Genomic DNA, 13,434 nt, shown 5'->3' with positions numbered 1-13,434 from the left:
AGTCAGTTTTGTTAATAAGGAAGGTTTGAAGCTTTGTCAAGACTTAAAACTTCAGAAACGTCTAAAATGGGAGCTTAGAAAATCTAAGCAAGAATTATGCAGCTTCTGTAAGCAATTCAATTATCATCCCTTTAAAGCCTCCACTTCTAAAGATTGTAATGGTAAGTGTTCTTCAAAACCTTACAGAAAGCATTACAAATATAAAAGCAATAGGAAACCCTTCCATAACTTTAGAGAACCCTTCCATAAGAAACCTTCGAAACCTTATAGGAAACCCCATTTCTCTAAAAAGAAAACCTTTAAAGACACGACAAAAACCCTCTTTAATTATAAAGAAGCCATATGTTATAAATGTGGAAAGAAATGCCCCACTGCAAAATTCTATCGAATGAGCAGGAAGCTCCATGAGCTTGGCCTTGACGAAGAAATCCTTTCTAAAGTAGATCCTTTGCTTCTTGAGTCTTCTGACTCTGAGTCTTCCATGACGGGAGACAGTGAGCCTCTACAGGTTGATAAGTTAATTGACTCAGATACATCTGTATCCAGTAATAGCGATTCTGACTCAGAATCCTATTTAAATTTAGGCCTATTATGAGGAATTTGTTATTGAAGACTTTAATAAAGCAATTGATAATTGGGAATTACCAAAGATCTCTAAAGAAATGATCTATAAAACAAAAAAAACTTGATTTTTTAAAGAATGATTATGTTATAAAAACTGAAGAACGTGACATAACCCTTTCAAATCCATTTGAGACAATTCACTTATTCTCAGAAAACTCTTTAAAGAAACTAAAAGAAAAGAACTTTAATTATGTCCACATCGGTTTTATTCAAGTTGGTATAAAACCCTTAACAAAAGAAGGTCTAAATACTTCTATTCTTGCTATCTTAAGAGATGGGCGATTCATCCCTTTCGATGATTCTTTACTAAGTAGTATAGAATCAAGTCTTTGTAAAGGTCCTATCTCATTTAACTGTTACCCGAATATAATGATTTCTCTAAAGGACAAAAACATTTTAAAAAGCATGATTTTGCAAATCAAGACCCATAATTATCACATGATTGAGGAATCTGTCCCAGTTGCATTAATCTATAAAATTTCTTACAAAGCCATGATCTCTGCGTTTAGCACGCAACATAAATTTCAGTAAAAAAGAGATGAGACTCTTCTCTTGCAGACTGACTTGTCTAAAGCTAATACCGTTATTCCAAAGCCAATCCAATGGAAAGATATCAATCTTCCAGACGAATGGATTCTTGAAGGAGCCACTGCACCAGTGATTCCAAAACAACTTGAGCCCAATACAGAGTTACAAAATATGACTCAGTATTCTGATGGTAAAGTCAAATTATCCTTTAAGAGATCTACATCATCTAGATTCTCTGATAAAGATTCGTGTTCAAGTATTCCTTCTTTGAAAAGAAAATTTTCAAAAATTCCTTCTGTTATAAATCTTCCTTTCCAATCAGTAAAAGATCAACCTAGGTTTTCCACATCGGATATACCTAGTTCCTCTATTCACTCTGTTGACTATACCACTAGTGTTCCTCACCCAATCTACGCTAGTAATCAACATGAGCAAAGACAGGAAGAGAAGGAACCTTCTCTTCCAACTTCTCCTACATTTTCTGCTGTCACTGAAAATGTAATAAATGTTCTTGAAAACGATTTTGAACTAGATAAAACTCTTCTTCATAACAACTTCTATTCTGATTGCAATAAAGAAAAAAGACTTTGGTTTTTCAAAAATTTTCTAAACATTTTGTAATGTGAACGTAAGCTCTAGAGACTTTGTAATGGAATTCATCCATTCTTTTACCTGATCTTCTGAGGTAATGGCTTTAGGTTGGGCTTCTTGTTCTTCAACCATTTCAATCCAAGATTTGATGGGCATGGCAGAAAAAAATAATTTTTCTTTAGAGGGAGTTGATTGGGGTTGTTTGGAGGTTGTTTGTGACTTAGTGTCTTTAAGAACAGCTTTGGCCTTGTCTTTTTTCTTGGGCGGCATTTATCTGTTTTGAAGAAATTCTCTGGTTAGAAAGTCAGGGATAGAATTTGTATCACCTTTAATAAACTCAATATCAAAATCAAAAACACTCAAAATGGCTTGCCATCTTGCAAAAATCTGTTTTGAAGCAATATTTTGAACATCCTTTTCCAAAACATGTTTTACAGCTTTGCAATCAATTCTGAGTAAACATTTTTGATTTAATAAATCGCTTTGAAATTTAGAAATGCATAATACAATAGAAAGAATTTCTTTTTTAATAGTAGAGTAATTTTTTTGACATTCATTCCAATGGGCAGAAACATACTGTACTATTTGTTCTTTATTATTCTCTTTTTGCTTTAGTATTCCTCCATAACCTAAGTCTGAAGCATCTGTTTCAACAATTTTAGATAATGCAGGATTCACAAGGAATAAACAAGGAATGTTTTTAATAGAATTTTTTATTAATTTAACGGCTTTAGTGTGCTCATCGGTCCATGCAACAGGATTCTTCTTTAATCTGTCATGCAATGGTTGAGTCATTCTATTTATGTTTGGGCAAAACTCAAGAACATAGTTTAAACTACCAAGAAATCTTTGTAGTCTTCAATAACAAATTCTTCTAAATTTACAACATTCTTTGAATCGCTAGTCTTCCCAGAAGAAGAGCTAGAAAAGGACGATGCTCTACAGAGCAGAGAATCCATGAGTAAAATCCTATATTCTAGTTTTAGTCTTGTCGGTATGGCTACAATCCAAGGCTAAGAATTGGTTTTACTGCCCTTCAACCAAATCAGGACTTACGACCAAATGCTACCTAGGCACCCAGAGGTAAACACTCACCACACAAACAATGTTCAACTTAACACAAGTCTTTAAACACAAAGTCTCTAACCTATATTACACTATCCTCCTCGTGGCTTTGATACCAGTAGGAAATAGGATCGAATGATGGATGTGAATTCGATAGAAAATGTAAATTAAACTTTAATATTCAATTAATAATTTAGAATTAAATCAGTACGTGGCGTTGTTACCAGATCGATGCAGAACTTAATCTACCTTTGAGGTCAGATCTGACTTAGAACAGATCAATATCTCGCACGTTCTGTTTTCCAGCCGATATACCAATTTAATTTAAAAACGTTTTAACTATATGATTTTAAAGCAGACCTAGCAACATATCTAAAGGCTCATAGATAATACTAGATCTGGGTCCCAGAAATAGTATTCTGATTGGATGGAGGGAGAAGAGAAGATACAACTAAGGACAGAGATCCGGTCTCTTTACCTTAGAGGAACGTAATAGGTTTTATAAATTGAAATTGCAGAAATTTAAACATACATTTGAAACTTTAAATAGATTAAATGAGAGATGCTTACATATATTGCTTGGATCCGAGAGCTTTACAATGGAAAATATTTACAGATTTGTAGAAAGGAAAAATTACAAGACAGGAATGAGTTTCCTTGATGTCTTGATCCTGATTTACCAAAGAAAGAAAGAGAAAGAATCTAAAAATTGTAAACAAAACTCTACTCTTAAATGTTACATAGCTTTGAATTTAAAACAACTGAAGCTTGAACTGTGGTGAGTCTGTAGCTTCAACTGTAGCGAAACTGTAGCTTTATTCGTCCATTGTAGCGAAACTGTAGCTTTATTGGCTTTTGCTGTAGCTTCACATGCGTGGTTGGTTAGTGGAGACAGCATTATTGTGGATGGACTTAGCTTTATTGGCTTTTGTTGTAGCTTCACATGTGTAGATGATGGAGCGGGACCGTCAAGACATGTGGGGGACAACATCTTTCTTCTTTACAACTTTGAAAGAAAACAAAAGATGGGTGAAGAGACATGTGTGCTCTCACTTATGTCCAGAGGACCACCCAAAGAAAATAAAGGAAAATACAACTGGATTGAAAATAATTACAATAATCTGTATAAGTGAAAAAATACATAAAAATGAAGACAATCGTTACTCTTTTTTTTTTTTACTTTAATGCTTTAATGGGGAGAAAAATCCGAAGCAGTCATCTTCATTTTCATCTCCAAGGGAGATGAACAATTCAGCTTCTCCTGAGGAGCTTAATGGAGAACTTGCAGCAGATGTCTCTGATCTTGTGGTAAGAAGTTACTGCATCACTTTGAAATATTCATCCTCGGTTTTGGCACTGGCCAGCAGGGATTAGGCTTTCGCTCTCTGGGCAAGGAAAGTGCTTTGGGCTTTGGTTACGTCTTTACTTGGGGCAAGGAGGCCTCTTGTAGAAAGCCAAGATTGGACCGTGGCTTCAGACAATTTTGATTGTTCGTCAAATTTAGACCACCATTTGACTTTGAAGGTTCTTTGTAAGACTAGTTGGGTGTCTATGGTGTGGTATTAGAAATTCCACATCCAAACCCAGGGAAGGAAAAAGTTTGTACAGAAACAGAGAAAAGGAGGAAACCTCTTCTCAGACTCAGAAGGAACATAGTGGGCTTTAAATAAATTTAAACATTTGATGGCATTTTGGGTTAGAATTTTTGGGCTTGGCCCAAAATAGTTCCACCAAATTTGGAACCAATTTGGAAGGCTTTGAACGGTTATTTTTGAATTGAAGAAAAATAACCAAGAGTGAGACTTTTTTGGATTTTGGATAAAAAAGGTGTTAAACCAGGCCTGCTGATAATCCCAATAGGAGAAAGATAAGCAGTGGTTTAGACGTCTTTGAAAATTGGCGGGAAAGGTTTTTGGTTTGTGGAGTTGGTCACTCCACTGATTTGGACTTAAGACTTTAAGAATAGTAGCCGTGGAATAGGCTGGCTCAGAATGAGCTTCACTAAGGAAAAAATGTTTAAATTTTATTGACTCAGTGAACTCAAGTATGCTTTGGTAGAAAGACTGGGGTTTGGATAAATCTCAGGGTTTAAAAAACCAGCCTTTCGGGAAAATCTTTGAAATTGCCTGAAATGGATCAGAATGATAAAACTCATCCTCCATAGTTAAAACATTTTGTTGATAGGCTTTATTAAACCAATCCGATGATTTTTGTGAAAGCTTTGATTGAGAAACAATAATTTGTGAAGAAAAGCTTTCACATGAAATGATTTCTTTAGAGGAAGAAGGTTTTGAAATTGTTTTAGAAATAAATTTTTCTTTCTCAAGAACTTGAGAAAGGGCTTTAGTTTGAGAAATATTTTGTAAGGCGAGCATAAGCTCTGGAGACTTTGTAATGAAATTCATCCATTCTTTTACCTGATCTTCTGAGGTAATGGCTTTAGATTGGGTTTCTTGTTCTTCAACCATTTCAATCCAAGATTTAATGGGCATGGCAGAATAAAGTAATTTTTCTTTAGAGGGAGTTGATTGGGGTTCTTTGGAGGTTGTTTGTGACTCAGTGTCTTTAAGAACAGCTTTGGCCTTGTCTTTTTTCTTGGGCGGCATTTATCTGTTTTGAAAAAATTCTCTGGTTAGAAAGTCAGGGATAGAATTTGTATCACCTTTAATAAACTCAATATCAAAATCAAAAACACTCAAAATGGCTTGCCATCTTGCCAAACTCTGTTTTGAAGCAATATTTTGAACATCCTTTTCCAAAACATGTTTTGCAGCTTTACAATCAATTCTGAGTAAAAATTTTTTATTTAATAAATCGCTTTGAAATTTAGAAATGCATAATACAATAGAAAGAATTTTTTTTTTAATAGTAGAATAATTTTTTTGACATTCATTCTATTGGGCAGAAACATATTGTATTATTTGTTCTTTATTATTCTCTTTTTGCTTTAGTATTCCTCCATAACCTAAGTCTGAAGCATCTGTTTCAACAATTTTAGGTAATGCAGGATTCGCAAGGAATAAACAAGGAATGTTTTTAACATAATTTTTTATTAATTTAATGGCTTTAGTGTGCTCATCGGTCTATGCAACAGGATTCTTCTTTAATCTGTCATGCAATGGTTTAAACATTCTATTTATGTTTGGGCAAAAATCAAGAACATAGTTTAAACTACCTAGAAATCTTTGTAGTTGTGTTTTATCAAGAATTTTATCAAGAAATTTATCAGCAAATATAAGAGATTGCTCAATAGGAGTAATGGTTCCTTTGGAAATGTAATGACCTAGAAACCTGATTCTTATTTGAAATAAGGAAACTTTAGAACTAGAAATGGCTAAACCAGCCTTTCTAGTGGCAAGGTAAAAGGTCTTTAAATGTTTGAAATGTTGATCAACTATTTGGGAAAAGATCAACACATCATCTATATAAACTATGCAGAAATCAGAGAAAGGATTATAAATATCATTCATAATTCTTTAGAATTCTGAGGGTGCATTTTTTAAACCAAATGGCATAACAATCGATTCGTACTGTCCAAAAGGAACAGTAAAAGCAGTCTTATAATGGTCTTTAGGATGAATTTGAATTTGCCAAAATCCTGCTTTCATGTCGAATTTTGAGAAAATGAAAGCAGTATGTAGCTTTTGAAGTAAATCTTTTTTATTAGGTATGAGATACCTAATCTATTTTAATGCTTTATTCAGGGGTTTGTAATTTATTACAAGTTTAGGTGTTCCTCTTTCTATTTCAGAGTTTTTGTCGACATAGAAAGCGGCACAAGACCATGGGGACCTGGATTTTACAATGAGTACTTTTAATTCTAAATCTTTTATTTCTTCTTTGCAATGTTGTTCCAATTCCATGTTCATCTGGATTAGACAGGCTTTGGTAGGTATTTGTTTTTCATCAAAAGAATTTTCATAAGGCAAATCTACCAAATGTTGTTTTCTATTCCAGAAAGCAGATGGTAGGTCAACACATATTTCTTTTTCAATGAGATCTTTGAAATCAAAGATTTTTCTTTTTATAAAATCATTTTGTAATTGGGTTTCGATTCTCTGTAAACTCAAATCTTTTTTCAAACAAATGAGGTCATTTTGTTTTAATTTGAGGAGTGCATTGATTTGGTTCTGATAAACAGAACAGGCTTTAACTATATTTAAGTTTCTTGTTTTAGGTTTCTCAATAAAAGGGAAAACAAGTTTTTTGGTTTTTGGTTTGAAGGATATACTATCATAGTTGATGTTGTGCAAATTTTAATGTACTCGCAAGCGCACAAATCTATTGTAGTATAGATTAATGGTGACGAGTGTCGATCCCACGAGGAGGTGGATTTTAATTGTGTGTAGAATTAATTTTGTAAATGGGTGGTTGAAATTGTGGTGGAAGTGATTTAAATTATCCTAAAATTGGAATTGAGATTCTAAAATTGGAATTGCAATGGCGAGAATAAATTGAAGCGAAATCTATTGAAATGATGTACTTGGGTATCTGGATCCGTATCAACATGCATCATGGGCTAAATAATCCATATTAATGTCAATTAAATCATGAGGGGGGAATCCACACCTCATGAACCACGCTCTAATCAATATGGTGCCAAGGGCTTATCGTGCTAAATAATAATAACCTTGTACTAGAGGGCCGGTGAAACCAAGGCGGTACTAGACAAGATTAGTATTATTTGTCGACGAGAAATCAAAACATCCACAAAAACTAGAGGGGAAGAGAAAATAAATTTACCAAATTAAGCCCATGACACATGTTGAGACTTCACCTTCAACCCAAGCTTGAAAGAAAATTAGCCACTCATAATTGAACTAGGGGAAAAATGGAAATTTATTAAAATACGAAGAAAATACAAGATGGAAAAGGAATTATAGAAAATGGATCCCAAAAATGGATTCAGAGATATCAAATTAGGGGGGGGAGGCCCCCTTTTTATAGATACATGGAGTAAATCATGGCCATCGGATTAAAAACAGTTTGGACGCTCAGGATTGCGCCACGTCATCAGTCAACAGTACGTCGTTTGACCACGCGGATGAACAGTAACATAGCTTGACTCGGATGAACAGTAACGCGGTTTGACTCAGATGAACAGTAACGTAGTTTGGTTGAAAATAATCCTGTGTGATGCATGTACCGTACGCGAGATTTTTCATCCACTGATATACTGCCACGTCACCATTAACAGTACATACGAATTTTAGCCCAACAGGATCATGACACCTCATCAGTCAATGCCACATTATTGATCAATGCCACATCACCAATCCGTCTATGTGAACAGTATTGTGAACAGTAACGTAGATAGTACCGTACACGTGAATAATACCGTACATATGAATAGTGCCATTTTTCCTTTTATGCTCCTCCTAAGGTTTTCGACTGTCCTGAGTTTAAAAGTGATGTCCGTTTTGCCGTCTGATCTCTCATTTATTGTGAAATGACTATAATGCCCCTAAAATACATAAAATACTTAATTAAAATAAAACACATGTAATTAAATCACAAGAAGGTTAAATACATAAAAGTAAGGGTTGTTAGTAAGACTTGAAATGTAAAATGATGGTTTTCTCCTTTATAAATATGCATTTTCTAACACTCAACACACCCCCCAACCAGCTTATTGCTAGTCCCTAGCAAATAAAGCGAAAACAAAATTCAAATTCAAAATAATTTTTTTTTTAATAGAAACACTCGTATTTATTCCATCAGATTAATGATAGCAATCAAATAAAAGTATAAGCATTATCTCCAGTCTAAAGCAACATCACACCCACATCAACCATCCACATGAATCAGCCCAGTAGACTTTGTCATAGCTACTTTCAAGAATGACATGTCAAACCCCAAAATCTCACTGGAAGTAGTGACACTCTCACAAAGAAATTAAAACCAATAAAAATAGTCACTCCAATGAATGGTAATTGAGAGAGAAAATAATAAAGAAGTGATATCACATGCTCTCACCAAGATGAAATAAATATGCCCTCAGCTTAGAAATAATACGAACTCAAGTCAAACAAAAATGCTTAGTCAACCCACTTTATTTATCTTTTTTTTTTATTATGCATCACTACATCTTTTTAGCCCATATAACTAGCTTCTACTTCAAACTATAGTTCCCTAAAATCAAGAAGGACTTTTATTAGGACGTAACGTAGGCTAGGGACATGGCTAACAAAGAAGGGAAATAAGGAAAACAAAGTGTATGTTTAAGAAAAATGCAGAGAATTTTTTTTTTTTTTGGAAGTTGCAAGGTGGATTTCACCTATTATTTTTATTTTTATTCTTTTGAAACAACAACTTTTGTTTTTTTTTTTTGGCATAACTTCACTGAACAAAATAATTATTTACATTTTTCTCAAACATAAATAGGTGATGGAACTTATAAGACAACGGGTAATACTCCAAATCGGAGTGGGTCAAGATGATAAGTTGACAAAGAAAAGGTTTTTTTTTTTTTAAAGGCTCAAGAGGGTTAACTATGGATATTTAATAAAAGGGATGGCTAGAAAGACTCAAACGGATCAAAGATGGCATTTCCATCATCTTTTAGGGCTCTAAATAATCATCTATATCTACTAGTTAGATGGGCCTCCCAATGTAACAACACACATTTTTTCCTTTTTTTTTATTTTACAATTTTTTTAAGGGTTAACTCAAAAGCAATTTAGAGATCGTGTGTAAAATAATAAACTGCTAAGCTGTATAAAGAGTGGGCAAAAGGGTTATTCTCCAAGAAAAATAATAGGCTCAAAAACTCACTTGGTACTTATTATGACATGTTCATTCCTTCAAGCAACTCACATTTGTCTCCGACATCAACATGTAAAGTAGCAAACATAGTGTAACATCACTTAAGACCAAAGATAATACAAATACTAAAATTTGAAATTAATCATGTCATCCAATGTTAAAACAAATCACACAATTTTTTTTTAAGAAGAACATTCTACCCCCCAACGTATTCTAAACATGAAAGGAAAATATGCATGCAGAAATGTGAAAATGATGCATAAAAACTAATTAGAAAAGTTACACGTAAAATGATAGAAAACGAAAATGATTTTTTTTTTTAAGAAGATGCGTTTCTAGAGGCACTACACTCCATATTCAGCCATCTTCGACTCAAAAGTTGGAAAATAGATATTTATAGAGGAGAAATTAAAAAGAAGAAGAAAAATGAACATCAAAACTTAATAAAGAAAAAGAAAATTTTGTTTTTATTATTTTTTTTTTGTTTTTTTTAATTTTTAAAAATTTTTTTTTAAACGATGAAGATGCGTTTCTAGAGTCACTACCCTCCATATTCAGCCATCTTCAACACAAAAAGTTAGCAACAGTTAGTTTCTACAATAAAAAATTAGTAAAAACTTAACCAAAATTCCACAATTGTCGACTATTCCCTCCCCCCAACCAGAACGAAACATTGTCCTCAATGTTTGAAATGAAAGAAGTAGAGTTTAGAAGACATCACCTGGGTGGTGCAACACAGAAGAAAATATTTACAAGCAGAGAGTTAAATCTAATTTGTACTTCTTACTGCGGCTACCGTTACCATCATTATTTGGATGCTCCAACACAAAGGTCCAAGGGTCTGGCTCCGGTCTATAAGCTTGTAACAAATCAAGTAGCTCATTAGCAGTGTGAGCACAAATAAAGAGTTTTTTCGCATTAGAGGGAATGAAATAGTTTTTTATTGCATGGTTAAGAAATGCGATAAAGCCATCATAAAAGTTATTGACATTTAACAAACCAATGGGTTTCTGGTGGATATGCAGATGGGCCCAAAATGCTAGTGTGATAAGTGCCTCTAGTGTTGCAAGATCTCCTGGAAGGAAAATAAAAGCATCAGCATGATTGAGCATTTCAGTTATTCTTTCTTGCATACCTGAGACGACTAACTCTTCTCCAGTTGATGAGTCAGACGAACTGCCCAAAGGTTTTAGGGCTCTTGGGATGATGCCTAACACTTGGCTGCCTCTGATAAAAGCTGCTTCTGAGACCATTTTTGATAACCCTCGATTACCTCCTCCATACACCAAGTGTAATTTTCTCGCTGCTATGCTACGACCAAGATCGATGGCTGCCTCAACGAACTCTTTATGTTTGCTATAGGTAAATCCAGAAAGCACACAAATGTTCTTGAATTGTCTATTTGGAGTAGCTGCCATTGTGATACTTCTCAAAAAATAATTTGTGAGTGCTTGACAAAAAAAAATCACATTTAAGAGTCTTGGTGACAGTGGGGCACAGTCGTGTATGAGGTAACATGTCAGTGTTAAATAACGCGTAAAGCACGTGGCTCGCGAGTCAAAAAGGAAACAGTAAAAAGGAAAAAGAAGATAGTAATAAAATTATTAAAGACAATAATGCACACAATAAAACAATAGTGAAATAAAATAACAGTAAAGTAAAAGGATATTTACAGGTAGTTGCGACTGTGGCTCACATCTTCCTCTGGTTGTACGTCCAGAAACGGCTTGAACGCCCTCTATGGGTCGAAGATAGGCTTCCTATCCATTTTTCTTATAAACTGGCAAACAAGGTCGTGTATAGTCAGATTCCCGAGACTATATCGTGCATGCTCTTTCTGGAATAATGGCCATAACTGGAGAATCGCTCCTTGCACATATCCACTGGGATGCGTTTCAAGAGACAAAAGGATATCATCCAATGACTCCTTATTCAAGCCATCCCTAATGAATTGAATCTTATCTTCCCTGTTATCAGACACCATTCCTAAAGAACATGGGTTTTTATTGCAACTCATTCTGGCACACTTATGACAAGTAACAGAAATTCGTCGAGCTCGTCGTTTTCTTGCATAATTTCCTTTACCACAACCAGGCATGTATGCAATAAATTTTGGAGGTAACTCACCTGCCGATCGTACTTTAGCCTCGATTAACCAACGGATGTCAGCAGGTATGTTATTTCTCATGAGCAATCGCATGCGTTCGGACCAAGCTTTATAGATCGTAAGAAGGGCATTCTGAGGAAGTGAAGGAAATCGCTTGTGAAGCTTCGCTAGAGTCTCGTTTCTGTCCATAACTTCGCTTCAGAATATCAGTTATTATGGGAAACCGAAGTAACCGACTTGATTGTCACGGAGTACCGTTATCCGCCACTTCACCGGGGTAACAAACTAAAGCACACAAACAAAAAAATAAATTAAAACACACAAAGAAAATTAAAATCGTCCTCTTATTGAATTTACCTCAAACTCCAACTGGATGTCGTAAACACTTCTCTCAATGTCTCGGAGTTGGCGTTCTAAACCCTCAACATAGGCTACTAACTCTGGTGCTTGTAGAGCCCAAATGCAATGTGTTTTACAAAATTGAATCTGCCTTTTGAGATGAGTTTTGACACGTTGAAGTGGTTTAAGAATGTTCAGGAGGAACGGTCTAAGTAATGTACTCATGATTAAAAATGATAAAAGAAAACTTAATAGTTAAACAAACACACTTATGCAAAAATAATTTCAATTAGCAAAAGAATAATATAAAGAAAGAAAAAAAAAATCAAATCACCGAAAAGAAAAAAAAAATCAATTCAAATCTGGTGGGTCACTCAAATTTATTTCAATGTCTTCTTCATGTAGTTTGTACTCTAGATATGGCTTTAATCTTTGACCATTAACTTTAAACGTGACACCGTTCTTTGGGTCCTTAATTTCAATTGCCCCATGTGGAAAAACAGTATGAACAATAAAGGGACCAGACCATCGAGAGCGTAACTTACCTGGGAATAGGTGCAAGCGAGAATTGAATAAAAGCATTTTCTGACCTGGAGTGAACAATTTTCTCATAATTTGCTTATCATGGAAGACTTTCATCCGTTGCTTGTAAATCTTGGCATTTTCATATGCCTCATTGCGAATTTCTTCAAGTTCTGCCAGTTGTAATCTTTTTTCTGAGCTGGCTTGCTGCATGTTAAAGTTGAATTTCTTGATGGCCCAATACACACGATGCTCGAGTTCCACAGGTAGGTGGCAAGCTTTTCCATACACTAGCCTGTAGGGTGACATCCCAATCGGGGTCTTGAAAGCCGTTCTATATGCCCATAATGCATCATGAAGTCTTAATAACCAATCTTTTCTGTCCGGCTTCACCGTCTTTTCTAATATGTGCTTTATTTCTCGATTGGAGATCTCAACTTGGCCACTGGTTTGCGGATGATATGGGGTCGCCACTTTGTGAGTGATGGAATACTTTGTCAAAAGAGCTTTGAATGTTTTGTTACAAAAGTGGGCACCACCATCACTGATTATCGCTCGAGGGAATCCAAAGCGTGAAACAATGTTGCTTTTCAAAAATGCTATCACCACCTTGTGATCATTGGTCCTACATGGAATTGCTTCTACTCATTTCGATACGTAGTCAACAGCAACCAATATGTATTGATGGCCAAAAGACGAGGGAAAGGGTCCCATGAAGTCGATACCCCATACATCAAAAATCTCAACTACTAAAATTAGATTTAGTGGCATCATATTCCTTCGCATAATGCTCCCCATTCGTTGACACCTATCACATGAAGAACAGAAAGTGTAAGCGTCTCGAAATATAGTTGGCCAATAGAAACCACATTGTAAAACTTTAGTTGCTGTTT

Source organism: Citrus sinensis, chromosome 5 (assembly GCF_022201045.2).
Source record: "Citrus sinensis cultivar Valencia sweet orange chromosome 5, DVS_A1.0, whole genome shotgun sequence".
NCBI classification, from domain to species: domain Eukaryota; kingdom Viridiplantae; phylum Streptophyta; class Magnoliopsida; order Sapindales; family Rutaceae; genus Citrus; species Citrus sinensis.
This window is presented reverse-complemented; position numbering follows the sequence as displayed.